Source organism: Drosophila serrata, unplaced genomic scaffold (genome assembly GCF_035046125.1).
Source record: "Drosophila serrata isolate PLE 108 unplaced genomic scaffold, ASM3504612v1 contig_66, whole genome shotgun sequence".
In the NCBI taxonomy this organism is placed as follows: domain Eukaryota; kingdom Metazoa; phylum Arthropoda; class Insecta; order Diptera; family Drosophilidae; genus Drosophila; species Drosophila serrata.
The window spans coordinates 438,836-454,744 of NW_028256964.1; the positions used below are offsets into that span (position 1 = coordinate 438,836).

The 15,909-nt window shown below is 38.0% G+C and overlaps 1 long non-coding RNA gene and 1 pseudogene across 5 annotated transcripts in view; one reads left to right on the plus strand and one right to left on the minus strand.

Annotated features, from left to right (window-relative positions):
- The window catches only part of LOC147644912 (uncharacterized), an 80,620-nt gene that overhangs the window by 31,306 nt on the left and 33,405 nt on the right, over positions 1-15,909 (minus strand). Inside the window, exon 2 of the long non-coding RNA XR_015272784.1 lies at positions 6,525-6,621. This is a non-coding gene — a long non-coding RNA (uncharacterized LOC147644912). The remainder of the gene's footprint in view (positions 1-6,524; positions 6,622-15,909) is intronic.
- On the plus strand, positions 14,996-15,749 carry LOC110181272 (V-type proton ATPase 16 kDa proteolipid subunit c pseudogene; annotated as a pseudogene). 4 transcript variants are annotated; one of them, XR_015272873.1, is made up of 2 exons: positions 14,996-15,155; positions 15,214-15,749. The product of XR_015272873.1 is annotated as a V-type proton ATPase 16 kDa proteolipid subunit c pseudogene, transcript variant X1 (transcript). The 4 variants fall into 4 exon arrangements; XR_015272878.1 differs by having other exon boundaries at positions 14,998-15,155; positions 15,222-15,749; XR_015272874.1 differs by having other exon boundaries at positions 14,999-15,164.

Consider the following 15,909-nt stretch of genomic DNA (forward strand, 5'->3'; position numbering starts at 1 on the left):
GGAAATTGGCCTTATTGGATTATCCTTAATAGGACCTCTGACAACCCTCATTTCACTGAGTCCTCGGTCCGATACACATTCGAAAGATAATGATGACCCGGGTTACAGTTACCTGGGATGTTATTGCAGACAATTGCATGCTATTGACATTTCAATTGTCTCTCATTATTGCCCTGACCGAGGACATAGGGACATGGGCACAGGACTGGCAGTGAGCACCCAGGACGACCCTCATTTAAATTACAAAAAAAAGAAAGAAAAGCAACAATGGGAAAACAGTATACACGCATGCAATGAAAGCAACAACAAAAAATTTGCATAATAATAGCAATTGCACACGCTTCAGGTATTAAAGACAACGCCCAACTCATCCGATTTGCCACAAGTAAAGCTACAAAGAATGGGTGTGGAAATAAAAATCAACGAAAAAATGGAAAAATGTAAAAGCAAAATGTAAAGAATCCAATTTTCACTTAATTTTCTACAACGCTAGAGTATCTTTCTTGGAATTTTCCCTAAGGTCGGTCACAGCACAGCATCAGTACCCACCGGAGGGCCATGACAACCGTTTTCACTCCTGGTCCTCGCTTTTCTTTTTTATTTCGTTTCACAAAAATACAAAATACAACAAAACAAAATAGTCGAAAGCGCTTCAAGCAATTTCATTTCGTTTGTTATTTTGTTTCAAAGTATCAATTTGTGTATCATTAAAATAATTTGATTTCCACTCGACAAGCAGGGAAGGCGACCCTCCGATACCCCTATATGCAGGATACGTTAAGTAAGGGTTTTCCCCTCTCTGACTCAGACTCTGACTCAGACCTAATTGTGTCCGCCCTCGGGCTTCCTTAGGTTTTAGGAGATTCCTGCTTTCCGGTTACTCAGGACGACATGACCTGGAGCCCTAATTAGGCCCCGGTTCCAGAGCCAACGAAAAAAAAGGGAATCTAATATGGCAACTTGAGTGAGTGGCATCAAGCACATATTATATTTAGCCCACACTCAGGGAGAGGTCTTCTTAAGCTCATTATGTTTGTATTTTGCATTTTAAAATGTAAATAAGATGGGTGAAATTGTAATACAATAAAAGTAAAGGATCTTTGAAGGTATTTTACACAAGTTCTATGATTTTTTAAAAGTTTGAAGGTGATTTAAAGAACTTTTGGTAGGGATAATTAAACTATATTCAATATTTTCATTGTACAAATTACGTAGAAACCTTTTTTAAGTTAAGAATATCTTAATTCATATACTAAAAATGTCTCTAAAATCAAATTTCCCACTAATTTAAGTACAAATCCAAACATAAACTCAAATAACACGTTTTGCATTCTCCTAATTGATTGCTGACACACGCTAACCGAACAATCAGTTACAGTTTAGGCAAAACCCCAACAATTGCAATTGTGACGACGCATCCTTCGGCGAATAAGGATCGCGAATCAACAAAGCAGCAGCAACAGCAGGAGCCTTGGGCAGGATGCGGAAATGCAACTGTGCCTGAGTCAGGGCCTGTGCCTAAGGCAGCTGTCGGGATGGCAGGATAGCAGGATAACAGGCTAGCGGGATATGGGATAGCGGAATGACAGGATGTTTACAGACGCTGCCTGGCAATGTGGCCGCAAATAACTTGTCAGCATTGAGGCATTCATTAAGGCAATCAACCACTCAATATGAATGGGAACCGATGCCCTGGAACGGGACACCCTTCAGGCGATATGTACATGCACTCATGTACCCGGGACGACAGGCGGAGAGAATTTCCAGCCGTTGTTGCCCAGCAGCAGCAGCAGCAGCAGCAGCAGCAGCAGGGGGATGCTCAAAGCACTGAGAATAATTTCAGGGGATAATTTACTTATACCTAAAAATATTGTGTATATTTCTGAGACTTTTAAAATCAAATCCACCCCTTTTTAGCTCGCTCTATCACTCTTTTTCAACTCCCAATCTTTCCCAATTGTTATTCTTTCTCAACTTTAGAATATTTACCCCTATTTCTTTCCGTGTACAACTGCATTTTGGTGGCAATTGTGCATGCATACAAAGATGCCGCTGATGCTCTGCATGTGGCATGTGCCAGCGACCAGCGACCATGGTGCCATTGATGATATATCCATATGATTTAGGAGCCGCTTGCCATGATGCAGCCGTCGAGGAAGCGCCGAACTATAGCCACCCGCGGACCAAAATCCGCATCCTCCTCCTCCTCGTCCTTCTGCCACCCGCTCTAGTTCCGGCATTCGATATCCTGCATCCTTTATCCTTTATCCCACCAAACTACGCCGCACATCTGCGACTGCAATATGCATACATAAATTGACTCACTTGGACAATGATTTGGTTTTTCGGAAATGGAAAAGTCTGCCACTGATGGCAGTTCCTTTTAGAGAAGGATATATCCTGCGGGGTTTAAACAGGGTTTTGAGAGAAGATAAATTACTGAGTATCTAATTTAATAAGCCTACTATAATAATCTCTTGAAATCTATATCTTAAAGTCCGCTTTTTTCCCCTCCCTCTGACTCACAGGACTTTCCTATTTTGTGATTTGCAATCAGTCGAGTGGAAGTTATAAACTAAGCAGATCACATTACCGCGCTCCAGTGGCTCCATGCGATATGTTTTATGTGTCACACTATATATTCAAGCTCATTACATTCACTTTCAAGTCGAAACTATTATGGCACACACACATGGCGGACAGACGGACAAACAAATGGTAAAGTTGTGCGGGTAAACAAGTTGTCTTATGGCGGGGTTATACACACATTTTGTATCAAACTCAAACAAAACATAAAGAATAAAATTATGCACACTTGACGACAAAAATCAACATCACAGCCAAAGAGACAGAGTACGTATATTACATTGGGTTTTTATATAGTGGGGGGGATGTTGGGGGTGGATAGTGTTGGTTAGATAGCTATATAGACATAAAGAAAGATAGATAGATAGATAGATAGATAGATAAATAGATAGATAGATAGATAGATAGATAGATTGATAGATAGATATATATAAATAGGTAAACAGATATTTTATTATATCACATATCTAAAGAGCTTAATGTCGAGGGTTATATCTGTATTTAATTTATCAAATATTACTAAATGTGTCCTAAAGAAACAGCTCACACAACGCAGGAGTAATGAAAATCCTTCTTTAGCGTGCACTAGAAATTACCAAGACTGAATACTGGGACATTCTAGAACCCTAGAATGCTTAATAATAATAATAATATGTAATAACCTTTACAGATGATATATGTAGAAGAAAATTGATTTAGGCAGCCTGCTGCACTTGTCTTTAAACAAAAACTATATATTTACTTTTGATGTGAGACCTAGTCAGGCCTTGGGTTAAAGTATATTAGATTTCCCTTGAATTATTTTAATATATTCGTACTATAAGTATAATGTTCTGATTTTGACTTTATTTAGCTTTATTTTGCTGCTCAATTCCATTTATTTTTGGCATCACTGAGACGGAAAGGAGACATATTGACAGTGAGCTGACAACTTGTCAAGACGACCATTGGTACATGGCTGACACTGGAACAGAGACAGAGACAGAGACAGCGACCGCGAACCGCAACCGCGATGTCTTGGCTAAATGACAGAATGAATGACTGAACAGAGTGACTGAATGACTGACTGAATGACTGACGGAATAACTGACGAAATGACTGACAGAACTGACTGACTGACTGGCAACGTATGGCTCAATGTGACCACCAATATCAACATGAGCTTATTAACACTACACAGAGCATTTCTCCTCCTTCGAAGAGGTATATTAAAATTGATTACAGTATGCCCAGCCCAACGCAAACAGAATCAAAAATAAGAAACAGAGTCCGCACCCAAAAAAAAATAGGGAAACTAAACCATCTTGACGAGAATATGGCCAGACCAGTGACGTGACAGTAGACCATTTACTGGCGACAATTTGGCCATTTGGATTATGTGGTGCGTGGGAAATTACAATGTAAAGATGCTAACACGAAAACTAAAGCACAAGGTTCAATGTAATAAGTCAAGCTAAGGGTTTATAGAATTTAAAAATATAAGCATACATTTCAAATACCATAAGATATATATGTATATATATTCAACCTTCAATTACTCCGCTTATATGAACTCTTCATGGCACTTCCTTTAGCTCTTGCTAGTTTTTCTTAGTTTTCCTCCATATTTTTTTCGGCTGGCACCTAATTTTCGTCTTTTGGCGAAGCAATTTAGCTACATCTAGCAAGTTTGACAGTTGCTAGCAGCACCTACAAACACAGACTTGAGAAAAACTAACCGAAAAAGTTGCGTTAACTTCAAGTGCAGGATAAACAGGACGAGGGAGAGGTAGCAATGGGGCCAATGTCTGGCTGGCATTGCGGTAGCTAAAGTAATACGAAGTAAGTAAGTATTCCGAGCCAACACAATTCAATTTAACTTTTTCATTCCTTTTCTGTTTTTTTTTTTGTTTTTTGTTTTGTGCCGAGCTCTGTTATTTTTATTTATTTATTTATATGGGTAGGTAGAACGGAGTGGCAGTGGAGGTCTCTGTGCAAGTGTGATATGTGGATGTTATGGCAATTTCCACAGGAGTCGGGAGAAGGAGTCAGGAGCAGGAGCAGGAGCAGGAGCAGTGGCAGGAGCAGTGGCAGGAGCAGTGGCAGGAGCAGGAGTCAGGAGCAGGAGCAGGAGTCAGGAGCCACAGTCAGAGTCAGAGAGTCCCTTTCAAAATTAAAATGTTCCTTATGCACGAGAGATTTCTGATGGAACGAAACGAAATGAAAGCTAACGGCCTGGAAGTCAACCAACCTGCGAGAGAGACGACAAGGACAACGACAATGTTGGTAGTATAGCCACTGGCAAGGATCAGGGTAGGACTCTGTGGCAGTACCTATCCTTCCCTTCCCTTCTCCTCCCGGCTCACAAATGGGACTTCCCCCTCCCAGTGTGGGTTATGTTCGGAAGCACTGAAAGTGTATAAGCTTACTGGTTACTATGGCCTGACTATAAGCCCAGGCATACATACATAGGTGGTGTGTATGGTGGGTTGGGACTAACCTAGTAAGCACACAACAAAAAAAAATTAATTAACGTTTAATGTGTATATTAGCTGGAGTCATGCGCCAAAGGAATTTTGAATAATCCTATTCATTCAACCCAAATTCTGGGACATAAAGGAAACACAGATATAGGTATTTTACAGGGTTTTTGGTAAGAAAATGTGACTTTAAGGTGGGTTAAAGTAAGAAAATTCTGTAAGTTTATTTAAAAAAATTTTAATTTATACATTCCAAATTTAATCTTAAAAAGAGGAAGTAAGTGTCTGACATAAATATATGAAAATATGTAATAAATGAGACTAGTAGCAACCAAAGCAATGTTTTAATCGATGCTTGTAAAGTGAATAAAATTCATACATATATGATAGGTACCTAAGATTTTCTTCAACATTTTTTAATATCTAGAGCAGTAAGTAACTCTGAACAGTAAGTATCTATGGCTAGTAAGTAACTATGAGCAGTACGTATCTATGACCACTAAGTATGTATGATCAGTTACTTACTTTGAACACTAATAAACAATGACTTGCAACTTTTGTAACACAACACATTTCTGAGACCTGGCAGGTGGTAGCCACTTCGTTCCGGGGATGTTAGAACCATTTGGGAATCATATGCACAGACGTGCGAGATTTGTTTTGAAAGAAATTTAAGCTAATTGAGTGAAACTATGTGGATATTCTTCTATATAATTTTACTTCTATATAGATTGGAGCATGGCGAATCGGTGGACTATATATACATATATATATATATATATATATAGCTGCCATAGGAACAATCGGACGATTTATAGAGGTATGATCAGTAATTAACATTGGGCAGTAAGTAACTCTGAACTGTGAGTATCTATGACCAGTAAGTAACTCTGATCAGTAAATATCTATAACCAGTAAGTAGCTATGATCAGTAATTAACTATGAGCAGTAAGTATGAATGATCAGTTACTTACTTGGAACACTTGTAAACAATGACTTGCAACATTTGTAACACAAAACATTTCTGAGACCTGGCCCGTGGTAGTCACTTCGTTCCGGGGATGTTAGAACCTGTTGAGAATCATATGCACAGATGTGCGAGATTTGTTAAATTTAAGAGCAAGCTATTTTGTATGAAACTATGTAGTTATTCTTGTATATAATTTTACTAGTTTATGGTTCGGAGCATGGCGAATCGGTGGACTATATATATACATATATATAGCTACCAAAGGAACAATCGGACGATTTATAGAACCATTATCAGTAATTAACAATGGGCAGTAAGTAACTCTGAACTGTGAGTATCTATGACCAGCAGGTAACTTTGAACAGTAAGTATCTATGACTAATAAGTAAATATGATCAGTAAATATCTATGACCATTAAGTAAAACTGATTTGTAAGTATTCATGACCAGTAATTAACTACGAGCAGTAAGTATCTATCACCAGTAAGTATGTATGATCAGTTACTTACTTTGAACACTTGTAAACAATGACTTGCAACTTTTGTAACACAACACATTGCTGATACTTGGCCGGCAGCAGTCACTTCGTTCCGGGGATGTTAGAACCTGTTGGGAATCATAAGCACAGATGTGCGAGATTTGTTTTGGAACAATTTTAAGCTATTTTAATGAAACTATGTAGGTATTCTTGTATATAATTTTACTAGTTTATGGTTCGGAGCATGGCGAATCGGTGGACTATATATATACATATATATAGCTGCCATAGGAACAATCGGACGATTTATAGAACTATGATCAGTAATTAACTATGGTCAGTAAGTAGCTCTGAACTGTGAGTATCTATGTATTTTACTAGTATATAAGTCGGAGCATGGGGAATCGGTGGACTATATATATACATATATATAGCTGCCATAGGAACGATTGGAAAATTTTAAGAACAAAAATGATAGCTTTTCCAGTTTTCAACATATCTTCATCAAATTTGATATATAGCCATTATATATTAATCTAGAATTTTGTGTACCGAAGATAGCTTCCTTCCTTGTTTTACATAATCTAGTTCAAGATAAATTATATAGTAACCCCATAAACTATTATTAAACAAAAACTAACCCATGTTCTTTGTGTCCAGCAATTGCTACTTATTGTTGGCGGTCAGCAGGCGTTCGGCACTAAACTTTAAGCAAATCCACATGTCGGACATGTGAAAACACAAGTACTTGTACATCTTTGGGGGCCCAAAAGGAAATTCTCCAATAAGCCAGGATTTTTTTTGGGAGGAAAGGAGACGTCCTCGTCCTCGTCCTCATCGTCTCTGTCTCATTTCATTTTGCGGGCAGGCGGAGCCATAAATCTCCGTAAACTAGCGCCCAGTGGGTCGGTCGGTCGGTCGGTCGGTTGGTTGGACACGAAACACGAAATCACATTCGCAAAAAATAATTAATATTTATTACCCGAGAATGAAGTATTATCAAATTGCATAATTGCTGTGTTTCTCATTCGACACGACAGGCGGATAGCAGGGGCAGCAATGTTCTCCGCCTTGGACTCTGTTTCCGCTGGCTTTCCTTGCTTCTTGGCTTCAATCCCCTTACTCCTCCTGGAATCCGGATCCTGGGGCCACCCGCACAGCCAACCCCTCAAGGAATCCAAGTCCTCTGAACCTGCTCTAAAGTGTGTACAATATATAGGACAGTGAAAGAAACAAGAAGGATTTGATTTTAAACATTGAAAAGAATATGAGTAAATTAATGAAGAACTTTGTGAAATTTCTACAGATTTATTTAGCGAGTTAATGGGTTTTTAACTGCACTTTATTTTAGTAAATTATATTTTTAACTTATTTGAAATTATTCCTAGTATTTTTCTCAGCGCAGGACTATGTCTTGGGCTTGGCCCGGTCTTTTTTGGTCTTTGGAGTGGACCTGGAGCTGGCTACTTGCGCGCAAATTGCTACTCTCGTCCAGTGTTCGGTCCGACAAACTTTTTGATATATGAATTAAGTTTCCTTTTGGCCCTCTGTGTGCTGGTGTGTTTGAGTGTGTTTGAGTGAGTGTGCAACGGCTGTGCGGCGCTGAGACATTTTGGATTTACGTTGTAATTACAGGATTTTGGATTTCTTCTTTGGCCAGAGTCAGAGTCAACTGGCAGGCAGGCAGGCGGGGCCAACGGGTCGCTTGAAGGTTATTTATTATGACATGTTATTTAGGTTTCATTTCAAAAACTTGATTGGACACTTTAGACTGCCGTTGCAGCGGAAACATTGCGTGCCCATGTGTTGTTCTCTCCAAGGAAGCAGCAAACAAAAAACACAAAAAAGAAAGAAAGCCCGAAGGAAACCGCAGGAAACCACAGGAATAAGAATGAGTATGGGTGTGGGGATTCCCCCTGGCTATCGTGTGCCTTTGGGTGTGAAGTTTCAAGCGGCCAAAATACACGCGATTCACCGCGGGGTCAACGGTTAACTTAGGGTCCCAACCGGATGGATTGCGTAGAAATATTGTGTAATCCTGGACTTTATCGCCTTGATTCTTATTACACATTTTTGCTAATGCCTTTTACTTGGCTGCAGATACATCAGGGGTTTAAGTTTAAGCTTATATCTGATCTAAAATGAGATTTTCAGGACACTACTTAGTTTGTAGATGGATATATCATATATCTAATCAAGAAGAACCTAAAAATAAAATCTATTTGTTATTTATTCTTTACTCCATTTTAATCACAATGATCCGACAGACTTACAGCCTTCCCTTTGATGAAAACAATGTGAAGAAAGAATAGCAAACTCAAAATCATTTAAATAATTAAACCATGATTCTTGACCTTAACAGTTCCCGGTCTTAATAGCACTCAAATTATAGCAACCTCTATGACAGACAGGAAAATGAGAAGCAAAAGAGTTCCCTTTCGTCGAAGTTGAAGAAGACGAATAATTAAAATGAATGAAATTAATTTGTTCCACTTCAGCCACCCGCCTAACAATGATAAGACATTTTTTTGCCCGACGTTGATTGTCGGCCACGTCTGGCCAGACTGTCTAAGCCATGGCCCAAAACCTAAGACCCTCGCACGCACACACTTGGCCCGAACCGCATTATATTATAGATATATATATATATACATATATATAGGGCACGTTCGTGAAGAACCCAGAGCAGCGGTTTACCCTCGAATGCCGGTCAGCAGAATCAGACAAAGAGAACGGTTAGATGAAAAAACTATAGCTAATTTATCTGATGGATACACAGGGGAAAATTATTCGAATCTTACAAATACATCTTGTATTTTATGATATTTTTGAGAGGAAAACAAGAAGGGAAACTAACTTCGGGAAACCGCATTTGTTAAAACCTTGCAGATTGCAAACCAATTATAGGATCGTATTTGAACTTATTTTTTACTATTTTTTTTTTACTATTATAAACTTAATCATGATCAAGATATAATAGTAACATTCTTAAAATCTATATTTATTGATATTTTTATATGGCAATTTCTTCGACAAAATCAACGATTTAAAATATCATATCATATTTACTATCATAATTATTATCATCTGACTGAAATTATAATACCCTGAGAGGGTTTAATAATGTAGCAAATGTTGGGGACAAATTCAAAATAAGTTTTGAAACTATATTAAGAATAAGAAATCAATATTAGTGAATAAGTTATAATTAAGTTGGTCTGTTACTTTGAGTATACGTTTTACTGTATCATATAAAAATAAAATTGTGTAATGAGGTCCATGGCAAAAGGGATATTAATTGAAAAATAAGTGAAAATACATATTGCATTGATCAGGTGATATTTGTGGGGTCGAGGGGCATCACTATCACTGCCACTATCACTCTTCGATGTTAACAGGTGGGAGGCCGCGCACAGACTAAGGGGCAGCGCCGGCTGAAGTGCCTCTATTTATAGTCCCCGAGCCAAGAGAATAGAGAGTGTGGGAGAGCGAGAGTGAAATGCATTCCTCTAGAGAAAGGCAGAGAGAGTTAGAGAGAAAGAGGCACCTCTAGAGCTAGCCAGATAGAGCTGCCGAGAGGGGGAGAAAGGGAGCGTATTGCAGTTTCCTCAGAATTTAACTATCGATTTTATGGCACCTATATATATATATATAGTCGTCCGATTTTAATTAACTTATAATTATATATATAAATTTAATTCTATATTATATATAAATTATATTATGTATGTATATAATTACTAATATCATTTTCCATACCTTGTAGATATAAAATTTAATTTAATTTCGACATAAACTGTGACTGCTGTTGCTAAATAAATTTGGGCACTACATAAAGAGAAAGTGTAATTTTTCCAAGTGTAGCCGTGCCCAGTCAGGTGTGCGGGCGGTAAGTAACAATGAGTCGCCAAAAAAATGCCCAACGGAGCGAGTAAGGAACAGCAAGAGATCTGAGAGGGTCAGAGGAGGAGAAGGAGGAGGAGGAGGAGGAGGATCAACTGCATCTCTAGGTTCCTAGGGGTTCACTCACTTTCACCGCTCCCGCTGACCCGCTGACCCGCTCACCCTAATCAATGTCATCAGCTTCACGCTTCCATATTTCAGGCCCGTCGGCAGCGGTCCTTAGGTGCCGATAAGCCGGTAACCACCTGTGCTGGCCCCTAATCCTGTCATCCATAAAGTAACCAAGTTATTAGCTCATTTCGATCCTAAATGCTGTCAACCTTATCGCCGGATAATAGTAGGAAAATTTTAAGGGGGAAAGAAAACTATATACTTGACTTTTGCCTACATAATTAGTGTCACTTTATACTAAAGCAATTAATAAGTTAAATATTTTCGAATAAAATAAATTGAGGTAAATAAATACGCTCTATTTTACACATTCCTTAAATTTCTGCATTTTCAAGACCTCCCTTTAATTTACAAAACACCCTTATTAATTAGCCTAAGCACCCTTAAATATAATATCAATAATAAAAGTACCAAACAAAAGTATAAACCAATAAATGGCCAAGAGTCATAACATAAAAACTAGGACTAGCCCAAAAATTAAATGGTGGAATCAAGAAGGCCACAAGAAGCGTAGAAAAAACAAAAAGAAAACCAAACTAGAATCGGCTTAACGGACAACAGGGATAAATACAATAAAATGGTAACATTATTCTGCCATAGGGAAAATCGTGAATAGATTTTTTTATACCCGAAAAAAAATAAAGCTCTAATTTTCCAGTTTGTGTGTCAGCGATGCGTCGTTAAACTGTAAAGGACCGTAAAAAAAGCGAGCCATAAAAAAATGAGAATAGAGACTCCAATGAGACCAGGACGAGGACGAGGACATGGGGGTGGCAGGCGAGTAAATCATTTTACAATGGCCCATAGGCCGCCAACGGCTTTATGGCTCTTATGAAGGACAATCAAGTAATAGCTGGCGATTTTAACGATGACACAGAACTACCTAATAAAAGATATATCAGCTACTGTCCATCGGTGGCGGTGCCTCCGGAACTCAACAAGCTCGGCCTAATGCCCAAATCGTTACATTTGGCACGCCAATGCCGGCGATGCATGTCGGCAATCACTCTTCCGCCAGTTTTCGAATCCTCTGACATTTTCAATTTTCCTGCTCCTTTGCTGGTGTGTATTCTATATGTAGATATATATACCTGAGCACATATATATATTTGTCAGGATATCAGAATTGACGCATAACACGCACAGGAAATAACCCTGTCAGGCCTTCAAATAATATGCATAGAGTAAGTCCTCAAAATCACCTGACGGTGGGAATTTATTTTTAGGGGTTTTGTTGTGCTGCTTAAATATTTTAAAACAAGTCAAATAATATATATTATAACCTTTGAAATATAGAAAAGAAAATTAGAAATATATTTAAAGACAAGCTAACTTAATTAATTCCAAACACCCATTCCCCAAATAAATATCCTCTGCAGACTGCATAAAAATATGGCCGAAAAGAGTGATACAAAATATTAATTTACCAATGAAATTATTTAAAGATTTCCCTGCCTTCTTTTAATCTTATTTACCAACGTTTTCAATATCTAAAAATTTCACAAAACACAACTAATCCTTTAGATAAACGAAAGCAAAGTCCAGAAACCTTAATTGTCATTTTTGTAAGGTACGGTTCCATCGTGACCGAATCTCTTCCATTTTGAATGAACTTTTCAATTTGTCACTTGGTTGGACAGAAGGGCTTTAATGTACTGGAGTTTTGTTGGTGGAAAAAACCTTTTGCCCAACTTGATTGACAGTAATGACATTTTCACGATTCGCCGGGCGGAAAACACTGAAAAGCTGAGCGCTGGCACGACACCGAGACAGTCCCCATAGTCGACGACGACCGTCGACATACAACCCAGCAGTCAATAATAAAAATTGCATGTTGAAAAGACATTTGGGATTCCAAAAGTCACACACACACCACACACACAGTACACTTGGTCGTCTCCATCGCAGCGGAAGCAACAGCAGCAGGAGCAGCAAGGATAAGCAAGGAGCGGAGCGGATGACACCCTGGTCCCGGGGTGGCCCCCAAATGGAATCCAGAAACCCTTTTTGGCCTCGGGCTTCGGGGATTTCCAGTTAATTTATTTTTGGTTAATTTCTTTCGTTAGTTATGTTAGTGCCGCCTGCTTTCCCCGGTGAAAGGCCATGGCCTCTCATTTATTGCACATTGGCAGGAAATTTTCTGATTTACTTTAACGGAAAAAATAATGGAGAGAGAGAGAGAACGGAAAGCGTTAATTGTTGACTGGGGTTTACCCAGGTCACGACATATATGTATATAAATAAATATTAATATATTTCCTCATTATATTACCTTAATATTTTCCGAAGCGTTTCTCAACAAAATAATAGCTACAAAAAAAGTTTATTTAAAAGAAAAAGCAAGTCAAAATAAATACCTTTACTTTAAGGGAATTTTTAATATAACCATTTAAAAGTATACCTCCGAATTTAAATATAATAAAATCCCTCTACAAAACAGAAAGTAACTCTTACAAATTTATATAAGTTACGTAAATTACAGATTTTATCTCATACTCTTAGATACATTTTTAAGGAATTAAGACTTCTGTACTTTCGACAATCCTTTTTTTTAACTTATCCCATCAATTTAAAAACAATTCCTATTAAAACCAAACCAAAATCTAAAAACAAAGTTTTAAATCTAAGTAAATACCCATTTAAATATAAACTAACTCTGCCAAAACTATAAAAATAAAAGTTAAAAAGAGTATAAAAAGCTTGGTCTCTATTTACAACCCTAGGAACCATTTTAAAAAGAAAACAAATAAGAAGACAAAATATATATTAGCTATAATTTGAAACATAAATTTTTTTATTGCTGCTCGCAATCATTTAATCATCTCGAGTCATCAGTTCCCGCTGGATGGGTGTGGATTGGGTGTGGGTGTGGGTGTGGGAGTGGGTGTGGGGCTGGGAGGACTGGGAGCTGGTGGTGTGCAAGGAGTGTGCTATATAGTGCTCTCCGATTTTGGGTGGTGTAAAGTGGCGGGAGGATTGCTCTTTGCCGAAGGAGCCAAGTCCCAAGAACTGGGAATAGCAAATTTCGTCGCGCCTCCCCATCGACCATTTGACACATGTGTCACTTGCAACCGTTCCGCTTGTTAGCTGAGTGCCAGTAATGCCAAATCAGCTAGCATTTAGACTTTATAAATACTTAAAAAATATATAAAAAATATCAGAGAAGGATATAAATGACACGGAACTATTTAGCATTTAATTCAGTGAAGAATTTAATGATTTTCAAAGAATTGTAGGCATGCAAAAGGTAGGTTTGTACTCTAAAACCTTTTCTATTTCCTCACAGAATAGTTATTATTACATTTTTAATATAAGAAATCAATGTTTTTGTAATAAACATTAGTTAAATAATATATTGAAATATTTTTTAAGCTATATTTCCACCAGATTTAATTATATTTCACACACCAAATCAACATCTCCGATGTCTGAGAATGGGATCTCCCCGGAATGGGCCTGGTGAGTGCGAGCCGGAGCTGTCGCTGAGCCTTCGGTTGACAGCTGTCAGTGTCAGTTTACATAATTTATAGATTTCAGCGCATAAAAAAGTCATAAAATTTACAATGTTGCCTTTCAACAAAAACACATTCGGGCGATTCTTCTGATGCCTTATTTTTATGAGGCAAGACATCAATTTTCGCACAGCAACACAGAGCACACACTCTAGCCAGCCTGCCTACAGCTACACTAAACACACACACCAAACACACACCGCACACACACTTACCATTTATATTTCTCAATTTTCCATTCCTCGAAATCAGAAGGAAAAGATTGTTTCTATTGTCATTGCCATTCGAAATGCTTTTGATTTATTTGTATTTATGTGATTCCCTTCTCATATCCAGCTCCAGCGATAAATTCTCGCACTCAACAAAAATATATATATAAACGATTTATAGTTGCACAAAGCGAGGCAAACAATAACTACCAACAAAGCGCAGTGGTAGCAACAAAAAAAAGCAAAGAATATGACTACCGAAAAGCCGTTTCAAATGGAAAAATATAAAGGATTTTGATGCTGAATAAATCTTGAACAGAAAAACCATTCCACATTATAGCAGTTGGTTGTGATTAAATCATATCCGTATATATCAGAACTTTTATAAGCAATAAATACGTTTCAAGAAATATATATTTTATGTACCGATAATATTCAGGGGGTAATAAGTTGGTCTCTGCTGGGAACATATAGATATATCCTACCCTGTAAGGGTACAAAGTAATCAAAGGATATCGTTTAATTTTAAACAATAAGTTAAAACAAGAAATTTATCATAAATAAATGTTTTAAGTTCTTGGAACTGTAATTTCCTCAATTTATTATATTCTGAATACTAGTCTTAATCCTTTGAAAGCTAATAAAATTGTTCTAGAAGCTTTAAAATCAAACTACAATAGCTTGCCTTGTAATTTGGTTTACAATTTTCCAAATACAAAACTAATTTTATAAAGACGGCTTTGATTTTGTAGTAAATCTATGCTTACTCAGCTTGCAACAAATAAATCTCTGTGAGAAGGTTAAAAATCTGTACAGATTAAGAATCGAGAGTTGGACCAGTCGCAGTTCATTAAAGATCACATAATTGTAAGAAGAGTTGGTATCTAGAGTATCGAGTATCGTTATTCCCAGTTAATTTATACAGATTCACAGCCAAAATGTCGCATAAAGTTGAGGATAAAGATAGACCTTCCTATGCTTATTTCTTTGGATCCATGGGAGCAGCATCGGCAATTGTCTTTTCATCCTTGGGAGCTGCCTATGGAACAGCCAAATCAGGAACCGGAATAGCAGCCATGGCAGTGATGCGACCCGAACTGATCATGAAGTCCATTATACCCGTGGTGATGGCGGGTATTATAGCAATTTACGGACTAGTTGTATCCGTATTGATTGCCGGAGCACTGGCGGATAATTATACTATACGTAAAGGATATATCCATCTGGCCGCAGGACTGGCTGTGGGTCTATCTGGACTGGCAGCGGGTTTTGCCATTGGAATTGTGGGTGATGCCGGGGTGAGGGGCACTGCCCAGCAGCCACGCCTCTTTGTGGGCATGATTCTGATCCTCATCTTTGCCGAAGTCCTGGGTCTTTATGGCCTCATTGTGGCCATTTATCTGTATACCAAGTGAATAGGGAAATAAAGAATGTCTAAACTCTGCCCAAAATAAATATTAATTATATGCGAAATGTGAAAAATGTAAGCTGAAATTTGTGAAATCCCAGCTTGGGGAATACACTTTACCTTTCCGCAAAAAGCAATCAAGAGCCTCCCCCACTTTGCCTGTGACAAATCTGTGCCAACTTAACAATCACATCACACGAACGCAAAGCCACT